Genomic DNA, 23143 nt, shown 5'->3' with positions numbered 1-23143 from the left:
TTCTGGAGGCACCCCTTATCACCTCCTGGAGAAAAAAAATGGTTAAAATGCATCTGATATAGTACAGCTTATTCTGTATTCTGAAATGATTTTATTCTTTATGAGGTAGTTAGCTTCCTTCTTTACTAATGAATTCTTCGAAGGTAGCATCATTCAGAATAGAAAAGCTCACAGCCTAGATGTCCAGCAGAGAGTAAGCAGCTCTTACGGACAGTGGCAAACAGGAGACCCTGCAGAGAGAGGCCTGCATCCCTCATGCCGTTGTCTCTGGGCTTGTGAGGCTCACTCCTCTACTGCATCCCCTAAAATGACAACATCACTTTCCCAGACACAGGATTTCCACTCTTTTAATTTTGGCTTTGCTGATCACTGGTAAATATAATTCAACAGGTAGCATTAAATAATGGGGGCGGGGGGGGGGTGCGCAAATGTCTTGTTTCTACCTAGATTCAGTGTAACTAGGGGACAAATTTGAGTTATGGAAGATGTAAAACAATTGAAATGGACTTCTCAGTAGATGGGTGTAGGGTTTAGGCTGATAAGGTGCCTCGCAGTTGTAAACAATCTGTGAAGTGATTCTAAGTAATTTATATGTATTGTGTATGTAAATAGACTTTTCTAATGTGCTTCAGCTGTAGCTTCTGTCGTTTAAGTAGAGAAGTCTTGCTTATTATTTTCTCTACTGAATCGTAATGCAGAAGCTATTCAGTCAGCTCTTGCTCCTGTGTCAGTGAAGTCTGAACTTAAGTAAGTTTTACTCAACATCTCAAAGGTAGCAAAATCGTAAACAGAAATTCTGTAAGGGTGGGAGTATATGTTTTGTAGACTTCTTTTATGAATGTATTATCCATGAAACCCCGATGATAAAATAGGTTATTTTCAGAGGGCTGTGGAAGGCTGGACGAGTGCCTCACAGGCACTCCAGGATCACCATTTGAAACCACTGTTCCGTGCTGTCATTAATGAAATGTTGAATCCTAGGAGGAAGGAGGGATGAATTACTCATTTATGCGTCTTATTTGTTATAACGTTATACTGTATCACTTGCTCGCATGATAAACACCAATAGGATTTGAAATCAGGATTGTTGTGAATATTTAACACCACGTTACACGTCGTCAGGAGCAGTAATCACACTCCTAGTGGGGCTGGTCCATCGGGGTACAACAGTCTTGTCTTCTGACGAAAGAGACCTGTCTGACTTTGCAAGATTATGGAGCCAAGGGTAACGAGAGCCAAAGCGTGGAAGACAAACCGGCACGTGCACCTCGCCCATTCGCAGCGAAGTTTCTTTTCCTTGTTAGGGCGTCCAGTCCAATACGGCTTGATGGGTAGGAGTCCGCATTCTCAGGCAAGTGTGGTCCTGCTGGGAGCCTCGCTTGGGAGACTTGCTCCTCAAAGGGGAAAGACCTTCGAGCTGGTAGTATTAGGAATTAGCTCTGTGACATGGAGCAAGCACTTAAGGTTCCTCACCCTGCACCTCGCTGAAAGTGCGCCAGCCGAGCACTGTTGTGAGGGCGCGTGGAGATGGGGCATGATGGGACATGTTCCTCCAAGAGGAAATGTGATAATAGTGCAGCCGTTGACAGTGGAGCTGTCCTGCAGAAACACACATTTGGTCAACAGGTGTCATTTCCACATTTTACTGAAAGTAGGTATCTAGGTACTGGAAGAGCCCTTGATGGGGACCTGTTGTTACTGACCAGCACTTGAATGTGGCTGCTTTTGGGTGCTTCTTACAATTTTACCTAAAATGGAACCATTTTGTGCTTAAAATCCTGAAAAACAAAAACCAGAAGGTGAAATGACCAAATACTGGTTTGTTTTTTCATCTTTTGTTTTAATGGTTACTGCTTCTCTGTGGGAATGAGAATATTTACAAACTATGCTCGCAGAACCTGGTCTGGAATGCTATGATAACAGAGTGTTTGGGAGATTAGCAGTGTTTAATGTGGATATAAATCTGGGTATGATGTGTTTAGGACATGTGACAAGGAATCATTATGTCAGTCAAAATTCACTAAAAGCTTATCATTTAGTAAAATTGTTCCTTTGAGAATAAAAACATGACAGTTCAGAGGCAACCTGAAAATTTTGGGAAAGGAATAACAGTTTCTAAGGGAAGGTGAAGCATAATGTCATCAACAATTATCCCTAACAAGGGATATTCGTTGATTTCATGGCCCTTGCATGAGTTGATTGGATCCTTTTATAGAAAAAAGCTTGAAAGAGAAGTACCACTGCAGGGGGGAAAAAGAGAGTAAAAGGTTTTCACATGGATAGCCTTGATAAGCTGTAAAATATCCTGTATTTGTGGCAGGAGATGTGGACCCATTGAGTTTTATTTGTGATGAGTAAATGAGTTCACATCTTCTGTCAGCTGTCATTACCATCGTTGGTGCAGCTAGCTTAGAATTCTCTATAATTGACTGCAGAGTATACACTATGGTATAGTGTGTTTGCTGTCTTTGATATGAGCAGTTAGAGAATTTACTTAAAGGTTTCTAGTTATGATTTTAGTTTAAATCACTTTGGATCTGTTTACCTAAGTTTTATTATTATTGAGGAATAATTGACATACAGTGTTGTATTAGCTTCAGGGGCACAGCCCACTGATTGAACAATTCACTGCATTACTCGGGGCTCACCAGAGAAGTGCAGTCACCATGTGTCATCATACAGTATTATTGGCCATATTCCCTATGCTGTACTTTTTATCTCCGTGACTTATTTTACGACTGGAAGCTTGTCTCTCTTAATCCCTTGCCCCTATTTCAACATCCCCTACCTCCCTCCTCCCTGGCAAGCACCAGTTCTCTGTATTTAAGAGGCTGTTTTGTTCGTTTGTTTTTAGATTCTGCATGTAAGTCAAATCGTATGGTATTTGTCTTCCTCTGTCTCTGTCTCCCTAAGTTTTTCGCATCTTTTTTATTTCCAAGCTGGCAGGACCTCTTCTAGCTGACTGGCTCTGCTCTTCCAGCTATGTGTGAGAGTACTTTGTGCATATTTGTCCTGAATTCACTTAGGTTTCAAGAGATACCTTTATCTGGAATTCTAAACTGTCAGTGTACAACTCTTTAATAATCTTATCACTAGCATTTATTATCTTAACTTTGTGTTAGAAGGATCAGCCTATTTCTGTCGATTTTCTTTAGTTGTGTTATTTAAATGCATTGACTTACCGAGCATTTCCAGGGTAGGTACAGAATGGGTTTGTAATTTGGTACTGACCATTCTGCTTGAAATCCAGCACTTAAAACGATGCCGGACAGAGTACATGTGCAGTAAATGCCAATTTGAATTCATGAATTGCTCTAGGGTGGCTCGTGGTTATAATATTTTCACTATTAAGTGAGCAACATTCTGTACTGGTAGTTGAGCTAAACATTCAGGCTTCATTTGAAGCCAGTAAACAGACCACTGTGCAATCCAGGGAGACCAGTTGGTTCACTTTTCCATCCAATAGTAATTTGCTTTTACAGTGCTGTTTATATAGAGGAAAGGTCAAAGGAAAGCAGTTAAATCAGTTGCTTTGCTACAGTGAAAGAGGTTTAGTATGCCGATGAAAAAAGGACAATTCAAAATGGATATTATAAAGTTTAGGCAGTTACTTTCCCCCCATCTTTATGGAGGCATAATTGACACAAATAAATGGCACAGGTTTAAAGGGTACAGTGCCATCACTCCTGACACGTTTGCATCTTTGAAACCATCGTCACAATGAGGATAATGGGAATGTCCGTAACTACAAAAGTATCTTTGTATCCCTTTGGAACTCTACCCTCACACCTTTTCGCCCCTGTCTCCAGGCAACCACTGATCTGCTTTCTGTCACTATAGATTAGTTTGCCTATCGTGGGCTTTTATAGAAGTGGATTTTTCATAGGATGTCTTCTTTCACTCAGCATAATCGTGCTGAGATTTGTTCATATTGTTGAGTGTATCGGTAGTTTATGCCTTTTTTATCGCTGAGGGTTACAGATACTCTGCAATTTATATATCTCTTCACTGTCGATGGCCATTTGGGTCTTGCCAATTTCTGGCTATTACAAATAAAACCTATCTGAACATTTTATATGCAAGTCTTTGTATGGACATACGCTTTCTTTCCCCTTAGGCATGTACCTAGCCGTGGGGTGGCTGGATCATATGGTAGGTATATGTTTAACTTCTTAAGAACTGCCAAATTATTTTTCATGTTGTTGTGTCCTTTGACATTCCTTGCCAACATTGCATGGCAGTTCCATTTGCTCCACATCTCTGTCAGTAGTTGGTGTGGTCAGTCTTTTTAATTTTAGCCATTCTCATAAGCATGTCGTGGTTTCTTATTGTGCTTTTAATTTGCATTTTCCAGATGACTAATGCGTTGAGCATATTCTCCGGTGCTTATTTGCCATTTTTCTGTGAAATGCTAAATCTTTTACTCATTTATTGGATTGTATGTTTTCTTATTATTGAGTTTTGAGAGTTCTTCTTATATTCTGGGTATGGATTCTTTTTCAGATATATCATCTGTTAATATTTTCTTTCAGTCTGGCTTGTCTTTTAATTCTGTTAACAATGCCTTTGAAAGAGCAGATGTTTTTGGTTTTTGTGAAGTTCAGTTTATCACTTTGTTCTTTTATGGGTTATGCTTTTGGTATCCTATTTAAAAAATCTTTAACCCTAGGTCATCAAGATTATCTCCTGCATTTTCTTGTAGGTGTCTTATAGTTTTAGATTTTACATTTAGATATCTGATCCATTTTGACTTAATTTTTGCATGTGGTGCAAGGTGCAGATCAGAGTTCATGCTGTCTGCGTGTGGATGTCTCGTTGGTCTAGCACCGTTTGTTGAACTGACCACTCTCTTTCCTGAATTGCCTTTGCACCTTTTCCAAAATCGGTTGGTTGTCCATAAGTGTCGTATCCATTTGAGACCCTCTGTTCCATTGATCTATTTCTCTCCCTTTACGCTAGTCTCACACTGTATTACTGTGGCTTTATAATAAGTCTTGAAATTTGGTATTGTCATTCCTCCAACTTTTCCTCAGAGTTGTTTTGACTATTCAGATTTTTTGCATATGCATATGAAGTTTGGAATCAGCTTACCAGTTTATACAAAACAGCCTGCTGAGGTTTTGTTTGGGATTATATTGAATCTGTATTATCAGTTTGAAGACAATTGACTTCTTAACAATACCGGGTCTTCCAACCTATGAACATGTTATTTCTCTCTGTTTGTTTAGGTCTTTAATTTTTCTCAGCAACATTTTAAAGTACAGAGCTTGCACATCTTTTGTCAAGTTTTATCCCTAAGTATCTCATATTTGTGGCGTTATTTATTGTAAGTGGTGGTCTTAAAAATTTCAACATAAAATTGTTCATTACTAGGATAGAAATACAGTTTTGTATATGAATTCAGTTTTGTGTATAAATCTTACATCCTGCAGCTTTGTTAAACTCACTTATTCTGGCTTTTTTGTGAAGTCCATTGGCTTTTTTCACATAAAGAATGTCGTATTTGAATGAAGACAGTTTCATTTTTTCTTTTCTAGTATGGATGCCTGTTGTTTCTTTTTCTTGTCTTACTGCACTAATCGGAACCTCTAGTATAATATTAGATAGAAGAGGTGAGAACGGACATCCTTGTCTCAGCAGTCATTCAGTCTTTCACCATCAAGTGTGATGTTAGTGGTAATTTTTTGTGGATTCCCTTTATCAGGTTGAAGAAATTCTCTTCTAAGTTTGCTAAGTTTTGTTTTTTTTGTTTTTTTTGTTTTAAATCAGGAATGGTTTTTGGATTTTGTTAGATACTTTCCTGGCTTTATTGGGATGATCACATGGTTTTAATTTATTAGTTTGCTAATACGGTAAATTTTGTTGAGTATATTTCGAACAGTAAACCAGCCTTACATTCTTGGGATAAACCCCACTTGGTCATGATATATTATCCTTCCTTTGTATTGTTGAATTTGATTTGCTAAGATTTTGTTTAGAATTTTTACATGTGTGTTCATGAGGGATGTAATAGCTTCTTGTGATGTGTTTGTCTGGCTTTAGTGCCAAGTTGATGCTGGTCTCATAAAAGAAGTTGGGAAGTATTTCCTCCTGTTCGTTTTTCAGAAAGAATTTGTGTAGAGTTGGTACTGTTTTTTCCTTAATTGTTAGAATTCACCAATAAGGCCATCTAGATCCAGACTTTTCTTTGAGGGAAGATTTTAAAGTACAAAATCAGTTTTTTAAAATAGATCTGTGGCTATTCCAGGTATTTATGTCTTTTTGAGTGGGTTTTGGTACTTTGTATCTTTCACAGACTTCATTTCACGTGCACTGTTGAATTTACTGCCATAAAGTTTTCATAATAGTTCCTTATTATCGTCTTCATGTGTATGGGATCTGTATGGTGATGTCACCTCTCTTGAACTAATACTGGCGATGGGTATCTTCTCTTTTTTCCTGAGCTGTTCAGCTGGAAGTTTCTCAATTTTTTTTTTTCCACCCTCTCAAAGAACCAACTTTTGGTTTCCTTCATTTTTCTTTTTTTGAAAATTTCATTGATTTTCTGCTCTGATCTTCATTATTTCCTTTCTTCTGCTTACTCTGTGTGTGTTTGTAACTTTAATTAGTTTTTCTTTTGTTAAATTTTTCTAATTTTATACAGTATGGTTCCATTAAGGTCTTCCTTTAAACTTTCCTCCCCAAGACAGTGAAGATATCGAGGCTCTGAGAAGTTAAGAGAGTCAACAGTGAATATGCAGAGCCTTGTATCTGTTATCTTACAGGGTCGTAAATGCTGTGACACAGGCAAGTAAGAGTGCAAAGAGATTTAGCCTGTAAAGAGTGGGATAAGAGGGCCTTTTTGGAGAATTTGATGACTTAGTCATCTTACTTTGTTGAAGTCTAAGATAAAATTTATGACATCAGGGCGCCTGGGTAGCTCATTCGGTTAAGCGTCCGACTTCGGCTCAGGCCATGATATCACGGTCCATGAGTTTGAGCCCCACGTCTGGCTCTGTGCTGACGGCTCATAGCCTGGAGCCTGCTTCAGATTCTGTGTCTCCATCTCTCTCTGACCCTCCCTTGTTCATGCTCTCTGCCTCTCTCTGTCTCAAAAATAAACAAACATTAAAAAAAAATGAAGAAAAAATAAAATTGATGACATCAAATCCAAAGTAGTAGTTCCTAAAATTTATTTTGCGTTGGTTGCAGACCTCCTCCTTGGTTGCTTTATTCAGAAAAATGAGTTAGAATATTCTAGAAGTCTGCGTATAGCAAATGTTCCCTTGGGTTTAATTGACAAACCTGCTTTTTGTTTCTATTAAGACTGTTGGCAGTGGTCATGGTAACGAGCTGTAACAGTAGCGGCAGGTGTTGCTGACAAGATTACTGTTGAATAGGAGGAAAATCTGGCGGCAGGAAGTGGGGGCATTGTTATAAAGATATGAATACCTCGCCGCAAACTTAGTCTCATTGAGGAGTATTTCTCTTCTTTAACACATTATAACTTTAAATAAAATAAAAAACTTTAAACAGAATTTAAGAATTTTTATCATTAAAAAGCTTAATTGTATAATTATTTTATAAATGGAGTGAAGCCAGCATATTGTAATGATATCTTCTCAGTGTCCATATAAGGTTGAATCTGAATCAAGGTACTGTATTTAGGATCTTGAAAAATATGTAATAGCTGTTTGCTGGGGCAGCAGTAGCATGGCTGGTGGTCAACTATAGGGAAGAAACAGAAGAGAAAGAAATGGAGTTATTTTCAAATGGCCATGAGGGCAGAGAGTTATTATGTGCATTATTTTAGTTTCTCTTACAAGGAGAGGGTGGGCACTGTGAACCTGAGTATTTTAAAATAATTTATGGTTGAAAGAGCAAGCTATTCCTTTAACAGTTTGTTTCTCAAAGTTAGTTTTTTAGAGGAGAAAACAGCGATGAGATTAAGCGGGATTAAGTGTCTAGTTTGTAAGGGTGCCCAGACTTTGAGTCAGAAAAACTGGATTCTAATCCTGCCTCCCTACTTTATACTCTGTAACTGGGACCGTAGCCTGAAGACACTTTTCCTCTGGTTGTGGTTTAAACGAGAAAATATATGAGTTAGCACTTAGTAAATGTTTAAAACTATTTGACAAGGGAACCGTTTTTCCTTTCTCAAGGACTCGAGGAAATAATTAAGAGTCACATGGACATAAGAATCTCCTTAGAGTTTTTGTTTTCCAGAGTGATTCCAACCTCATCCACTTCATCTGTTTTTAGGTTATATATATATTTTTCTAATTAAACAAATGCACCTGATTTTCATACATTTATAATTGCTTTAAAACCTGGTAAAACTAGGGGCGCCTGGGTGGCGCAGTCGGTTAAGCGTCCGACTTCAGCCAGGTCACGATCTCGCGGTCCGTGAGTTCGAGCCCCGCGTCGGCTCTGGGCTGATGGCTCGGAGCCTGGAGCCTGTTTCCGATTCTGTGTCTCCCTCTCTCTCTGCCCCTCCCCCGTTCATGCTCTGTCTCTCTCTGTCCCCCCCCAAAAAAATAAAATAAAATAAAAAACGTTGAAAAAAAAAAATTAAAAAAAAAAAAAAAACCTGGTAAAACTTGGTGGCTCAGGGGTTAAGTGTCCGACTTTAGCTCGGGTCATGATCTCATGGCTCGTGGGTTCAAGCCCTGTGTCGGGCTCTGTGCTGACAGCTCAGAGCCTGGAGCCTGCTTTGGATTCTGTGTCTCCCTCTCTCTCTGCCCCTCCCCCCACTCGTGTGTGTGTGTGTGTGTGGGTATGTGTGTGTGCATGCGTGCGCTCTCTCTCTCCCTCCCCCCCTCCTTCCCTCCTCCCCCCTCCCTCAAAAATAAATAAACACTAAAAAAAAAATTTTTTTTAAACCTGTTAGCACTTCTGTTTGGTCTCAAACTTTGTAACAAGGTGTCCAACAAACAATATGTGCAAAAACAAGTGTTGCTTCTTGTCATTACAAGTTTTCGTGTTTATAAAACATTCCCACAGCATGCATGTGTGCAATTTTCCCTCTCGTGATACGTACTCCGGAGTGTCCATTTTCCTCTGTGTGGAGGCGTTAGCTTTCTTCAGGTTAAAGGAAGATAGTGAGGTGGAGATTATCGGGTGATAAAGAGTATTGGAGTAGAGGGATCATTTGCATATCCCTCTCTTTGCTGGAATGCCCCTGCCCTCCTTCCCCACCTTCCTATCCTTTCCTTATCTATTCTCTTAAGATTTAGCTTCTTTGCCAATCCTCCTGCCCAGTTGTATTAAAGACCCCCTCCCTTTTCCCATAACACCTTGCTCTCATCTAATGTTCCTTACCACACTATGTTATGACTGTATGGTTTCTTGTCTGTCTTCCTAACAAACCTTAAAGGCAGGGAATTGGTCTTATTTATCTCCGTTTCCCAGCACCCAGCAGAACTCCTGACTTAAAAGGTGCTCAGGGAAGGGCACCTGGGTGGCTCAGTGGGTTAAGCCTCTGTCTTCAGCTCACATCATTAATCTCAGTTCGTGAGTTCAAGCCTCGTGTCAGGCTCTGTGCTGACAGCACTAAGCCTGGAGCCTGCTTTGAGTTCTGTGTCTCCCTCTCTCTCTACCCCTCCCCTGCTTGCTCTCTCTCTCTCAAAAATGAATAAACATTAAAAAAAAAGTGCTCAGGGAGATGGCGTTATATAGGAAACATTGAGTTTGATGCATAATGTTCAGAGAGTAAGGATATACTATTTATCTAATACATGTATTCATATTCCCTTCTCTTCTCTCATCTCTCTCTTTGAATCTTTCCCTCTTCGTCTTCCTCTTCTTTTTCCACTCCGGGAACATTTGAGCGAGAAGAATGAGCTGAGGTGTTTTCTTAGTGTTATTGACAGCCTTCGTGGTATTACCTTGTGCTTATTAGGTCCACGGACTTGTTTGGATCCCTGGGATACCTCCATGGAGTCCCATTTTCACTGCTGCAATCAGAATGGGATGTCACTGTGATGTAGCTACCCTTTTACATTAGGTACACAGGCCAGTTGGCTGCAAACACAGTCTGCTTTTAATGCCTTCACAAAGCCAGTCTAGCAGAGCCACAGCAAATTAGGTGCTGAAATTGAAATTATTGGAACTGAAGGAGCACTTTTAAAGAGGCGACTGGCCCCTGCTTCGTCTTTCTGTACTGTAGGGTACTACACAGAATTAAAGCTGTGCTGAGTCAGTCATGTGGTACTGAACCTCCCTGTGGGCCAAGTTCTGCCTGGTTTCTGGATGCTGAGGCACAGAGACTACGATGTGCTACTGGAAAAAAAAAATAACAAAATTACCTGATGATGTTACGTATTCATACATAGTCTACCTGATGAATGGATGACCATTTCTTTTCAAAGGGTGCTCTTGAGCCAGAATAAAAAAAAAAAAAACTTACAGGCACAAATTACGAGTGAACTCTGACGTGGTATGTAGCATGGAGAATGTTGAGGTGTGAGGTCCTGAACCATAGTTCAGCCCAAAAGACTGAACATTACTTATTCAGGTGGCAGGGACCTATAAAAGGACAAATTGTTTGAATGTGTGGGCCAGGTTTATTTTCTCATTCTTCTCGCCATTTTTTAGAGTTTCTGATAGAGACTTCTAGAAGCCAGGTGACCTGGTCTCCTAAGTTACTGCGGAAATTCATGTTCCTCGGATGCTGCTCAAAAGCAGCAGAAACACTCATGAGTAAACATGATACATGAGGCTCCTGCAGTGGATTGATGTCTGTGTATTCTGCACTCACCAGGACGGCGCAGTGAATTTCTGTTCGTGTATTCCTGCAGCTGAATCTTGCCTTTTAAGCGTATCAGTGAGTCTCCGCATTATCGGAGGCCTTCATTATCTAAATTGTTGAGCTTTCACCCATAAAGCGGAGCATCCTATTTGTCATAAAAAACCAAAACCAAAAAATGAGTATTGTTTCTGTTAATATACCATTATTTCCGGGAGGAAAATTTGAGAAGGACGGGCTTTTCAACGTAAGCTTTGAAAGATACTAAATTTCGGATGAGATCTTTTCTGTTAGGGTTTAATAACTCCCCTTCCCTAGATAGCTTTTCCAGGTAGGATGTGTGGTCATCATCTATGTTTCTTTGGCATCTGTAGTAAAGAAACAGGAGTGTATAGTTAGTAGAGTTAGCCTATCCATGAGGTATATTTACATTTCTGCTTTGTTACCCTTACAAGAACTTAGGGCCGTCAGGGTACCACCAGTCGTTTTTAGAGGTCTAATACTTAGGGGTGGAGGGAGCGTCTGGAAGGAAGGAAGGGAACCAACCAAGTATTAAGGGGGGAAAAAAAAAGTGAACAAATGCCCAGAACTTGAAATTTAATATCCTGGAAATCAGCAAACTTTCAGAAAGCACGCAGCCATTATAATGAAAGATGAAAAGTCGAATTCGTTTTACCTTGCCTTTGAGTTAAAATTACTGAACTGATAGAGGTCTTGAGTTGTTTTATGCCACCCCCTTGGCCTAATTTGGGCCATGTTTTACATTCGCCCATAGAAGTCTCTCCTCTAATCTCTTCTAGAATTGTCCATGACATCTTTTATAAAAGGTCAACTGTCAGAAAGAAGTGATGTTTACTTTAAAAATAGAGTGTCACAATTTATATCTTTTGGTCTGTCAGAGTCTGAAATGCAGCTATGGCCCTCATTAGATGTATTGTTCTCTTACAGATACTTTCAATTTGGGAAGTAATAAGATGCTGTCTCTTTATTAATGGAGATGACAGTCTAGTTATGTTAGAAAAAAATAAGTTTTGATTTATTGTTAATGGTGAAGTTAGAGTGTTCTTAGAAGTTACAGAGAGTTAAATGCTGTCATTCTGTCTCTTCCTGCTAAGAACAAAAGCAAATGATTGTGAAGTATTTCAGTGCGTTGAACCTGAAGTTAGAGGCTGCCTTTCTCAGTATTGTAAGAAGCACTTTGCTGAGTTGCTATGGAGACAGATTTAAATTATTGAGTTGAAAGTTATGATGTTGATCTTGATACAGATCTTCTGTAAGAGATAGGCATTGCAAACTAAAAATCGTAAAGCTACTCTTACAACTATTTCAAAGACAAACAGTGACCGTGCACTTGTGTGGTAGATGCTGTGCTAGAGACCTGGGTACCCAGATGGAAAGACAAGGTTCTCTGCCGCCAGGAGCTCAGATTCTCCTGGGGAAATAATCAGACACAGGGACCAGATCAGGGCCGCTGGTAGAATGTGGACATGTGCGAGGTGCCGTGGGAGCACTGCAGGAGCTGGGCGATGCTTGAGCGGACTTTCAGGGTGTGCGAGATTTGTCTGACCGACAGGGAGGGTGGGACAGAGGTGGTGTGCCCACAAAGGAAACTGCATGGGTTTGGGCTCAGAGATGAAAAGGTATTTTAAAGCAGTTCTTTTAAATCGCTTTACATCTTCTTAGCCATACCGTTAGGAAATATTTGGGGGATGCTAAATATTTGATTTCATGAGCCATTTGAATGTTCTCTGCAGTCAGTCTGCCGACTGCCCCAGTTCACAGTGTAACTGAGGTGTTGGACATCTCCAAACGTCATGAGGATTAAATGAGAGACTGTCTTGTGAAGGGCGTAGCTCAGAGTCTGACATTTAGTAAAGCTTGTAAGGAAACGTGCGTTGCTTTTTTAACGGCATCAATATTATCATTGCTCATTCCAGATTTCTGGTTATTTTGGATGCTTTTGTAACAGTGAGGGTAGTCTGTTTGTAAAACATTTCCCATGCTTGCTGGATTGCAAATCTTGTGTGTAACGCCCTGTTGCATGCCTACTGTGTGCTCAGCATTGGCTAGGACCCAGTGTAGAGAAGTACACGTGGCTCCTGCCCTCAGGCAGCTCCCGCCTTTGCCGAGAATGTAAAGGGACAGATAGGAAGTGAAAGGTACTGTATGGCTGTCATGCATTTGTTCAGTATGTTATTTAAAGTTGTGTCGTGTTTTCAGGTGGGTCTAGGGCACCAGGGACAGAGATGGCAGACAGAGCCAGCGGGGCCGAAGACGCAGGGAAAAAACGAACGTGAAAACTTCATGCAGTGGTCTGGCTGTGTGTAGGAGGAAAGCAGTTGCCCACAGTATGCCTCCGGGCTTCCACCGGGAGTCTCTTCCATTCACATCTAGGTGATTGACATGCCATCGTTTTGTAGGGTCACTAGGAGAGGTCAACCACATATCTGTCTTCTTCCTTTCACGTTGAAGGGATTTATTATATCCTTCCCCGATAGTAGTTTTCATCAGATAGGAGGAATAAGCACCAGGCATAGAGTAGGAGGTAGGCATGGTTGGGGGCGGGGCTAGGAGGTGAACGTACTAGAAAATAGACTTCATTTCGGTCTCTGACAACTCGCCAACAAAAAGTTCAGTAACAAATACTGAAGGACTGCCCCGTGCCAATTACTGTGCTGGAAACCAGGGATAAACACAGAGACGAGCAGATGACCTTCCTCACCCCGCTGACCTGAGACCCTCGTGGGCGCATGAAAAGATAGAGTGAACCAGTGAATAAGGTGCATGTGGGGTGGCGGTCACCGGCCAGGAGGGTGCAGAAGGGTCGGGGGCAGTATGGCACAGGGTGCTCCAGGGAGAGGACACGGTAAGGGTTATTGGGAACTGTGAAGGCGCACCTTCGTTCGTCGTCTTTTCCAGGTGTCTGATGCCAGGTAGGGACAGGGAACCCTGAGCGCTCGTTCCAGACGTTGGCCACCACGGCTTCTCCTCCAGGCACCCCTCTCCTTGGCGGAGTTTGGGCCGTAGCAGTAGACTGTGGCGCTGGCCGTGTTGGAGCTTACTGTGAGTCGGGCTGCTGTCCGCCTGGCTTTGGTCTCCTAGACAGGGGCCGTATGCTTCTGCGGGGCCGTGGATTTGTGAACCAGCTGCTAGGTCGGCTGCTGGATGCTGTGGGATCAGGGCAGGTTAAATAACATCCAGGAAATTGTTCTAGAGCTTTCTACATCTGTGTTGCTCTTTCCTGAGTGGCCCAGGGGAATGACGTTCTCTCCCACACTTGAATCTCGAATGCGTAAGACGAAGCGCCAGCATGCAGGCAAGAATACGGGGAGAACAAGAGGCTGGATTTCATTATGAGCTTCCGTTCGTTTAACGACCCTTGGTAGGAAACTTCTAAATGCATGGTAGTAACATACTGAATTATGCGCGCAGAGAACCCAGAGTGACGAACAGCAGAAGCTGCTTTCTGGCGGTGCACGTGTTAGCTGTTGAAACCCGTGTGTGAGGGATGGCCTTGGAAGCCGACTGCCGGGCCTGTGGCTGTGCTGTGGCACAGAGGCCCTCGAGAGCCAGCCCCGAGGAGGCGCCTTCTCCCTCCCCTCGGATCCCAGGTTCCGGGGGCATTTGAATTCTATTTTTAAACAGAATACTCAATTATCTCTGCTTCACTTAGAGTCTGAAAAGCTGTGTTTAATAAATGTGGGGGGGGTGTGTGTGTGTGTGCGCGCGTGCGCGCGTGTGTGTGTTTATGTGTTTGAATCAAAACAGTTTCACAACAACGGTCGCATCCCCTGCACTGACAAAGAAAACCTTTCCCCCGTCGTCTCTACTAAATGCAATAGCTTGATATTTGGGATTTTTAAAGCTGAAAGTCTTAATGCCTGTCATTCAGTGAAAGAAAATGTGAGCTCCTTATAGTAATCCGAAAATTGTATAATCCACTTTAAGATTTGTACCACATTTCTATTTATTCGTCTCTTTTCTTGTTCTTTGCTTGATTTAAATATCTAAATTACTGGAAGAAATTGTTTGCTCTTTAAGGGATTTGAGGCTTAACTATACAAAGGCTTGATTGTAATTTCTTCATTGTTTCTTAGCAATTACTATAAAAATACAATATTATTTTCATACAGGAAGCTGAAAATGCAGGCTGTTCTAAAGGAAGCTGTTGTGTAGTTCCTTCCTTTCCAAACTTTGAGCCCAATGCTTTTCCTCACCCCAAGTTCAAGGGCTTAGTTTACGTGTGTGAAAATAAACTGAACACTTAGTCACAAAGGAGAATCTTGAGGCTGCTAAGCAAACAGAGGTTCAGTATAAGCTTTTGAGGTACTCACAGCATGTGGTAAAAAATAATAAATTTCAGAGTGGATAGTATGAGGAAATAAAGGTGGAAGAAAACAAACTGAGGGGTCAAGTTCAGTACCTAAATTGTGTACCTTTTAATTGCATTACTGTCTTTTCTGTGGGGGCTGGTCTTTGAAAACTGTTCTTTGAAAACAGAATTGTCAGTATTTTCCAAGGAAGGATTTGGCAGATTTTATAATTTTTTCTTCAAAAAAATTTTTTTGTCACTGCAGCTCTTTGAAATAGCAAGAAGAGAAAAAAAATAATACTAAATTCCTCTGTGATAAAATTATTCTGGATTATCTACTGACTTCATTCAGGTAGCTGTTAATAAGTTCAAGTAGTTCAGGATAGTCCGCTCTAAATATCTCTTTCAATATGGATGGCTTCCTGAAGTCTGTGTTAGCTTGTTGAAGTCTTTTTTTTGACACTGACAGAGGAAATGAGACAAGTAAGTTGTCCGTATTTATTTAGTGTAAATAATTGTGCTTGTTTTCCATAAGACACTGGAAGCTATACTCATGTTAACCTCTGTCGAGGCTCAAAGTTCACCGGGAAATTACCTAGAAACTTCTGTGTTTCATCATCATCGTCTGGGAAAAAGAAAACGTAGAAGCCTTGCTAGTAATATTATGGATGACTTTTTGTTATCAGCAGAGGTCTGTGAGCTGACACTGTGAAGAATACCAAGCACCACTGCAGTCTTTGCCAGGAAAGCATACACAAGGTTTAAGATTGCCGACACAGAAGGGGCGAACGGTATCCGAACTTCTGTCACCGAGTAGGAACAGGAGGGGAAGAAGGAAACAATAAGGGTCAATAGTTTGCCCTTTAGTTTCCAAATCACGTTAATGATCCCTGGAGTAGGGTTATGTCGTGTTTACTCTCTCACCTTGGTACTTGGTAGAAACTTCAAAACCGTTCAAAGACGTGACACAGTCTCAGCTGGGCAAGCCATGCAAGGGCAAGGCAGGCTCATCTTCAGGAACGTCCTGGTAGAGTCAGCCCAGCAGCTGTCCGCCTGATGGTCAGGAGCTGACTCTCCTGGATCAGGTAAGTGCGGAGGCCACAGGCGGCCGCTTCCATCGGGCGAATTGCATCAGCAGTGGTGGGGCCCCCAGGGGTTTCAGAGGGCAAATCGGAAGCACAGCATTGTTTTTAGGGGAGGCAGCAAGGTGGAGTAGACGGAGGCAGGGGTCAGGGCTCCAGTTCCAGCCCTTGGCAACTTGCTTGGAGGCTTTGGACAAATCATTGCGCTTTTTTAGGCTCTGCTTCCTCATGTGTAAAGTGAGGGGGCTGAATCACATGGTCTCAGAGGCCCTGGCCCCGTCCGGCCTCTGAGTGCAGTGACCTTAACGAGGTCACCAGTGGAGCACCGTTCCTTCCATCCCCAAGCGCTCGTACCCCTCTCTCAGGGGACTCGGGCTGCCCTGTGTCCACGGTGTGCTGTCATTCACCAGGTGCTGTCCACTTCTTCCTGGGAAATGCCTTTTTTTTTTTTTTTTTAAGTTTATTTATTTATTGAGAGAGAGAGAGAGAGGGAATCCCAAGTCCACTCGTTGTTGTCAGTGCAGAGCCCCATGTAAGGGCTCGAACCCACGAACCTGTGAGATCATGACCGGAGCCAAAACCAAGAGTCAGACGCTTAAGTGACTGAACCACCCAGGCGCCCCAAAGGGAAATGCCTTTTGTCTTTTCTTCCTTCTCACCGCCTCTGCATTTGACCAGACTCTCAGTATACTTGTCAGGATGATTGCCTCACCCTCTTGCCTTCCACCCTCCCTGCCCCCAACCCCCTCATCCTGTTCCTGTTTTCAGTGCGAGTCCTTTCTTTCCCATCCCATCCTGTGCGGAGTCTCATCTCCCTTAAACACTGTTTCCATCAGGAGTGTTTCCCTGTTCAGAAATGATCAGCCTGCACTGTGATCCTGTCCCACCCTCCCCATCTACCTTTGTTTTCTGTCACTCTCCAGCACACCCTGCTGTGTAGTGAGACCAGTTTATAGCTGTTTTCGCGCATCTTCCATATTCCGTCCGCTCGTGTCATTTGTTGATTTTGGTTCTTTTATCTGGAATACCTTTTTCTCTTCATAACCTGTGCATGTAACAAATTCAAGAGGCAGGAAGGGTAGGATGACTGAATAAAGCTCTGTAGGTTGGGGCCGAAAGAAGTAGCGAGAGAGGTGGGGTTGGCCGGACAACAAAGGGAAGAGCGTTTGTGAGCCGAGAGGAAAGGACAGTCGATGTTAAACACGCAGGGGGTTTGAGCCCTAGAGAAAGGAAGTTGTGAAGAAGCTCACTCACATCAAGTGACCTTTGCCCTCGATAAAACGGAAGCCACGTTCAGCTGCTCAGGGTGAAGGGGTGTTGCTGGGAACCTAAAGAAAGCAGGGATCCTCACGTGCTGCGGGCTCTGGCGTTGGCATTAAGCAGCGGTGAGTAAAGGGTTTACTGAGGAGCGTTGGGAGTCCACCTGAAATGAGCTAACCTGCGGGCGTCGGGGACAGAATCCTCTCTGTTTTCGGACTGTGTCCAGCAGTGCTTGGCCTTAGGGATCTGCATGGGGGAGCGGAGTTAAATACTGGTATCGGTGAAGCGGCCGTCTCCCCTCCACCGCCCCTGCCTGGTTCCAGGCTGGCAGAGAGGAGTGAGGGCAGAGGAGGGCTGGGTAACCCAAGACGGGCCGTGCACGGTCATTCGCTGGCCTGCTCTGCTGCTCTCTCCTTTCCTCCATCCTCCCTCCACTGTCGTTCCCTCACTCTCCCTGCATGGCCTGGCTCCCGCCCACTGGGAACGTAGAAGCAACCAGAAGGCAGCTTCTGCCAAACGCTGCCGCCCAGCAGAACCTGTGCCCTGCGCTCAGCTTTCCCTCCCCCACCCCCCACAGGCCCCGTCTGTGGCGCCCCTTCTGTGCTGGATACCAGCCCCTCTCACCTACTCAAGAGCTGTCCTCTGCTCTTGAAGTCTTTGGACTTCCTTCCACACCATCAGCTGTTCCCTGGGCAGGGGCAGAGTGGGATTTAATATAATCGTCATAGACCATCTGCCAAGCAGGCACAAAGCAGCAGTGCAGTTGAAGGGACTGGCTGTTAAGTGGAAGAGGGAAGTGACCATATCAAGGAATGACGGACAGTAAAAGGGTGGTAGGATCAGTGGCGTGGACACCCCGGGAGGGTGAATGGATTGTCGGATTCAGGTTATGGACGAAAGTGAGCTGGAAATCTAGGAGGTGGTGGTCAGAGGGTAGGTGCGTGAAAGTGACGACCGAGGAGTATTCTTGGTTTGGCAGGTGGTCATGGGGGTGAGGGGTGTTGGATAGCAGCCACAGGAGTGGGGGAGGTCTGATGATAGGACATTCAAAGCCAGGGGCCTCCGGGGAGGTGGGGGAGTGATGGTGGATAGCAGGGATGATACCTGCCCCCTCTCCAAGTCCGGTAGCTTGAGGGCTGTGGGGCGGAGAAGTACCCTGATGGGGCTTCAGGAGAAGCAAGGTGAGAGCGAGCCAGGGTTTCTCTCTCCACTGCAGCCTGTGCTTCATGCAGCAGCCAGAGGGGTCAGTCTGTAGCAGAAGTCTGACTGTTTCTGTCCCCGTTTTTAAATTAGTTTATTTATTTTGAGAGAGAGCAAGCACAGGGGAGTGGCAGAAAGAGAGGGAGAGAGAGAATCCCAAACAGGCACGAACCGTGAGATCATGGCCTGAGCCTAAAAAAAGAGTCAGATTCATGGAGGCGCCTATGCGGTGAAGCATCCGACTTTGGCTGAGGTCACGATCTCCCAGTTTGCGAGTTGGAGCCCCGCGTCGGGCTCTGTGCTGACAGCTCAGAGCCTGGAGCCTGCTTCCGATTCTGTGTCTCCCTGGCTCTCTGCCCCTCCCCTGCTCACACAATGTGTGTGTCTCTCAAAAATAAACATCAAGGGGCGCCTGGGTGGCTCAGTCGGTTAAGCGTCCGACTTCGGCTCAGGTCACGATCTCGTGGTCCGTGAGTTCGAGCCCCGCGTCGGGCTCTGGGCTGATGGCTCAGAGCCTGGAGCCTGCTTCTGATTCTCTGTCTCCCTCTCTCTCTGCCCCTCCCCCGTTCATGCTCTGTCTCTGTCTGTCTCAAAAATAAATAAAAAACATTGAAAAAAATTAAAAAAAAATAAACATCAAAAAAAATTAAAAAAAAAAAAAAAAAGAGACACATAACTAACTGATCCACCCAGGCGCCCCCACGAGTATTCTTTGCAGCTTGATCCCTCACCTCCTTCAGGGTTAGGGTTATTCAGGTGTCTTCCTCCCAGGGATTTTCTGGCCACCCTCTCTGAAATGGGGCTTCTCTTGCCAAGTACTAACATCCCCATTCTCTGCCTTTCTGTTTGTCTCTGCAGTACTTATCACTCTTTGACGGTATACATTTTATTTCCTTATTCGTGTATTTGTGAGTTATTATGTCTTAATTTTTAAGTGCTGTGTTCCCCCCATACCCAGAACAGAACTTGGCAAAAGGCGAGTATTTGGTGAATATTAGTTGAAGGTAGAACTGATGGAGGGCGAGAGGGAGGGAGTGCAGGTGGGCTGAACAAAGAGGTACAAGGGACATCAAGAACGAGGAGACAGTGTCGTCGCAGAGTTCGGGTTCTAGGGTGAGCCTGGCGTGGGATTGTTTCGTGGGGGGTTGGAGAGGATGGGAAGGTTCCCGTTGTCGAGGAAGCTGAATTTCGGGGACCCTGGAAAGCGAGAGGGAAGTCCAACTTCTCCAGCCGACGGCAAGGGCTTATGCAGAGAGGAGAGTACACACGAGGCCCAGTCGCTGAGGCCTTCAGGAGGGGCTGCGTGGTCAGTACGGGACTCTAGCAAAGGCTGAGGAGGAGAGGAGTTAACAAAAGACAGAAAGAAAGAAAGAAAAGCCTATTCACAGAGAAACTAAGTAACACCTGTGAGGTTGTGAGGCGTTGCCTCCCCATGCAGCAGGCTTCATTTCCCCCAGATTCTCCTGGGTGTACTGAGTTAGCTGAGAGCTCTTTTGGTTTAGAAGGTCTCTTGAAATACAGGATACAAAGTATTACACAGATAGAACTAAAATGGCTAACGCTAGTTCTTTAAAAAAAATTTTTTTTTTAACTTTTATTCATTTTTGAGAGACAGAGTGTGAGTGGGGGAGGGGGAGAGAAAGAGGGAGACACAGGATCCGAAGCAGGCTCCAGGCTCCGAGCTGTCAACACAGAGCCCGACGTGGAGCTCGAACTCACAAACCGTGCGGTCATGACCTGAGCTGAAGTTGGATGTTTAACCGACTGAGCCACCCAGGCGCCCAACTAACACTAGTTTTTAAAAGTCTGCTACTCTGGCGTGGGATGACAAGGGCCTCTGAATAAACATGGTGACAGTGAATGGCTGGTTCCTTGGGGTCGTTGGGGTAGAACACTAGCGTTTGCTTTTCCGGCTGTCGTAGGTTCAAAATACAGAGTATGCTTTACACGGGTATATTTGTGGTTGGAAACTTTAATGTGCCCCAGTCATCTCCATTGATATCCGAATATCTCAGTTATGTTTCTGGTAAATTTATGATTTTCTTATACTCTGCCAGAGACCATAGTGCTTTACAAGGTTGGCAGCATACTGCTGACCTAATTTACCATTCAGACTCACTCTCAGTGTTCTCAGTGTTTCAGTACACAACTATTTATTTAGTCCACTTGAAGTGCATTTTAGGTGTACTTTATTACATTTGAAGGGTCGTCTTCCCCTCACTCACATAAGCATAAAATAAGTGTTTGAGTATTTTAAAAACACTTCCCACATTTGTTTGGTGTTTTTTTTTAAGTGCAAAGTACCTTCAGAACATGAGCAAGCGTCGTCCCATTTCCAGGAGGATCAATAGACGATAGCTCGTGTCCAGCCCGCACTGGAGGCTGTGTTCCTCCATGTTTCTGCTGGCTCAGGCCTCCTCTGGCTTCCCCTCCCACCCTTAGTTTTCAACCACTGTTTTCTCCTGTCGTCTGGTTTACTTCAGTTCAACTCCTTCCTCTCTTTCTAGTACCTTCAGATCAAAATTTGTAACTATACATTAGGTCTCCGTTTCAGTATCACTTTCTCAAAGAGGTCTTTCTAGAGTCTTCCCTGCCGACTTCGTTGGGTCCCTCTGCTGCATATTGTCATCATCATGCTTTCCCATCCTAACTTCTTACACCTGGTTGTAATTACATGTGTCATCTCCTTGTGCCCTGGTAAAATTCATAACCTCTGAGGGACCACGTCTGTCTCACGAAGTGTTAGATGCTGAGCACCTAGAATACACAGTGCCTGGGACACAGATACGTGGGGAGGGAAGGAGGGAACGAATGAGAGCGTGACCCAGGCCCGCCCTCCTCGCCACTGCCGCTGTGCCCAGTGACCACCTGGCACAAGTACAAAGGGCCAGGTCTCCTCTGCTGAGAAAGTATCCAGTCACTGATGTGTTTGTGGCTGTGCTGGCGGTGATTGGGAGGTGACCTCAGGCTCTTGCAACTCCTAACTGGCTTTACTTGGAATTATTCTACTAAGGTGAAGGTCTGGTTCACTGTGACTGAGTGTACCTACTCTGCCTTCTGTGTGGCGGTCCTGGGGAGGATGGAGAATGATGAAGTCAACAGATAAGTTTTGGTGAAATAATTTTAGTTCTTTCCCCATATCCTGCTGCTGTGTCTGTTAGGATCGCAAGCCAAATTTCTAGGTTTTTAAGGGAAAGTTACATAAAATAAATCATGTGGTATGTATATATGTGGTATCTGGAAGTGTCATGCTGTTGATAGTAAGGATAGTGACTTAGAAAAATATTCTGCACAAATAATCATCCAGAAAACTGCTTTGCCCAGTTCACTGGAGTTTGACAACGGTTTACTTAGCACCTTGTGTAAGTCCACGATCCCTTATCGTAAACCCTGGGGCCCAGCTGCATTTTTGGAATATGGACTTCTTTGAATCTTAAAAAGTTAATATGCTACCCAGTGAGGTCTGGGACGTTCACCCCATAATCAAGCATTTGTCCTTCTGTCTTGAAATATTCACATTAAATAGGATAAATGTGCTATTAATAGCCTCAAGTAAGTTCAGGTTCTGGGTTTGCTGCCACATAATTCTGGTTAGGCTGGGCCACAGATGAATTATGTAAAAACTTTAAGGTTTTGGAGTCTGGGGGGCTTGGAATTACTCGGCAGAGAACTGGAGTGGTGCTTAATACCTGAGCGTCTCTTGAATGCCTCCCCTCCGTTCCAAGGGGCAGCGTTAGGCCACGACCGTCGTCTGGATGTCAGGAGCTCCCTCCCACTCAGTTTCTTAGCAGTCCTTTGTCCTAAAACAAGCTTGTTCTTGTCACTCCTCTGTGTAAATTCTTTCGGTGGCTTCTTACTGCCTTAAAGATAACGTCTGTGTTTCTTAAGCCATCACACAAGCCCGTTATGATAGGGCGGCCGCCTCTCCAGCCCCGGAGCCCCTCCCACTTTCCGCCGTACAGATGTGTTCCTCCGTTCCGTAGTCCCGCTTGCCCGCCGGCTGTGCCTTCTGTCTGGAATGGCCCCTTTACCCTGCCTTCGTCTTCACATCCCTTTCGAACTCATCTGGTTTTCAGGTTTTTAATTAGATGTCACTTCCGAGGGCACCTTTGTACCCCTGATTCTAGATTAGATGCTGCACCTTGTATTTGGACGGCATTTTATTCTCTTCTGGCATTGTGGTGTGATTACGTTGCTCATTGTCCAGAGCAAGTTCCTCAACCTCAGCACTCTTGACGTTGTTTCTTTGCTTATCCAATGACCTGGTGTTTACCACTCTCCTACGCCTCTGACATTTGACTTCCTTGGCTTCTGGCTTTTGACCCCTGACATTTGCCCTGCTTTAGCAGTCAACTTCTACACGGTTCTAAACATCTCCCCAGGTTTTCCTGCCTTGGCATTGCTGACATTTGGCTGTGGGAGACTGTCGCTGCAAGAGTCATCATAGAATGCTTAGCCGCATCCCCAGACCCTACATGCTAGATGGCAGTAGCACACCTCCTGTCCTGCTGCATTGTGACAACCAAACATGTCTCCACACATTGTTCCCTGGGTGACACAGTC

At 43.9% G+C, this 23143-nt stretch overlaps 1 protein-coding gene and 1 long non-coding RNA gene across 9 annotated transcripts in view; one reads left to right on the top strand and one right to left on the bottom strand.

Annotated features, from left to right (window-relative positions):
* Positions 1-23143, top strand: part of MRTFB (myocardin related transcription factor B) — a 197518-nt gene that overhangs the window by 18905 nt on the left and 155470 nt on the right. The gene's annotated exons all lie outside the window — the stretch shown is intronic.
* On the bottom strand, positions 13358-23098 carry LOC132689100 (uncharacterized). Of its 2 annotated transcripts, none has more exons than XR_013552909.2 (5): positions 22270-23098; positions 18005-18068; positions 17559-17626; positions 17021-17165; positions 13358-13894 (listed from the first exon to the last, which is right to left on the bottom strand). It is a non-coding gene; the product is annotated as an uncharacterized LOC132689100 (long non-coding RNA). The 2 variants fall into 2 exon arrangements; XR_009614860.3 differs by lacking the exon at positions 13358-13894 and adding an exon at positions 16141-16558.

This window comes from Panthera onca, chromosome E3 (genome assembly GCF_046562875.1).
Source record: "Panthera onca isolate mPanOnc1 chromosome E3, mPanOnc1 haplotype 2, whole genome shotgun sequence".
Classification (NCBI taxonomy): Eukaryota; Metazoa; Chordata; class Mammalia; order Carnivora; family Felidae; genus Panthera; species Panthera onca.
This window is presented reverse-complemented; position numbering and strand designations above follow the sequence as displayed.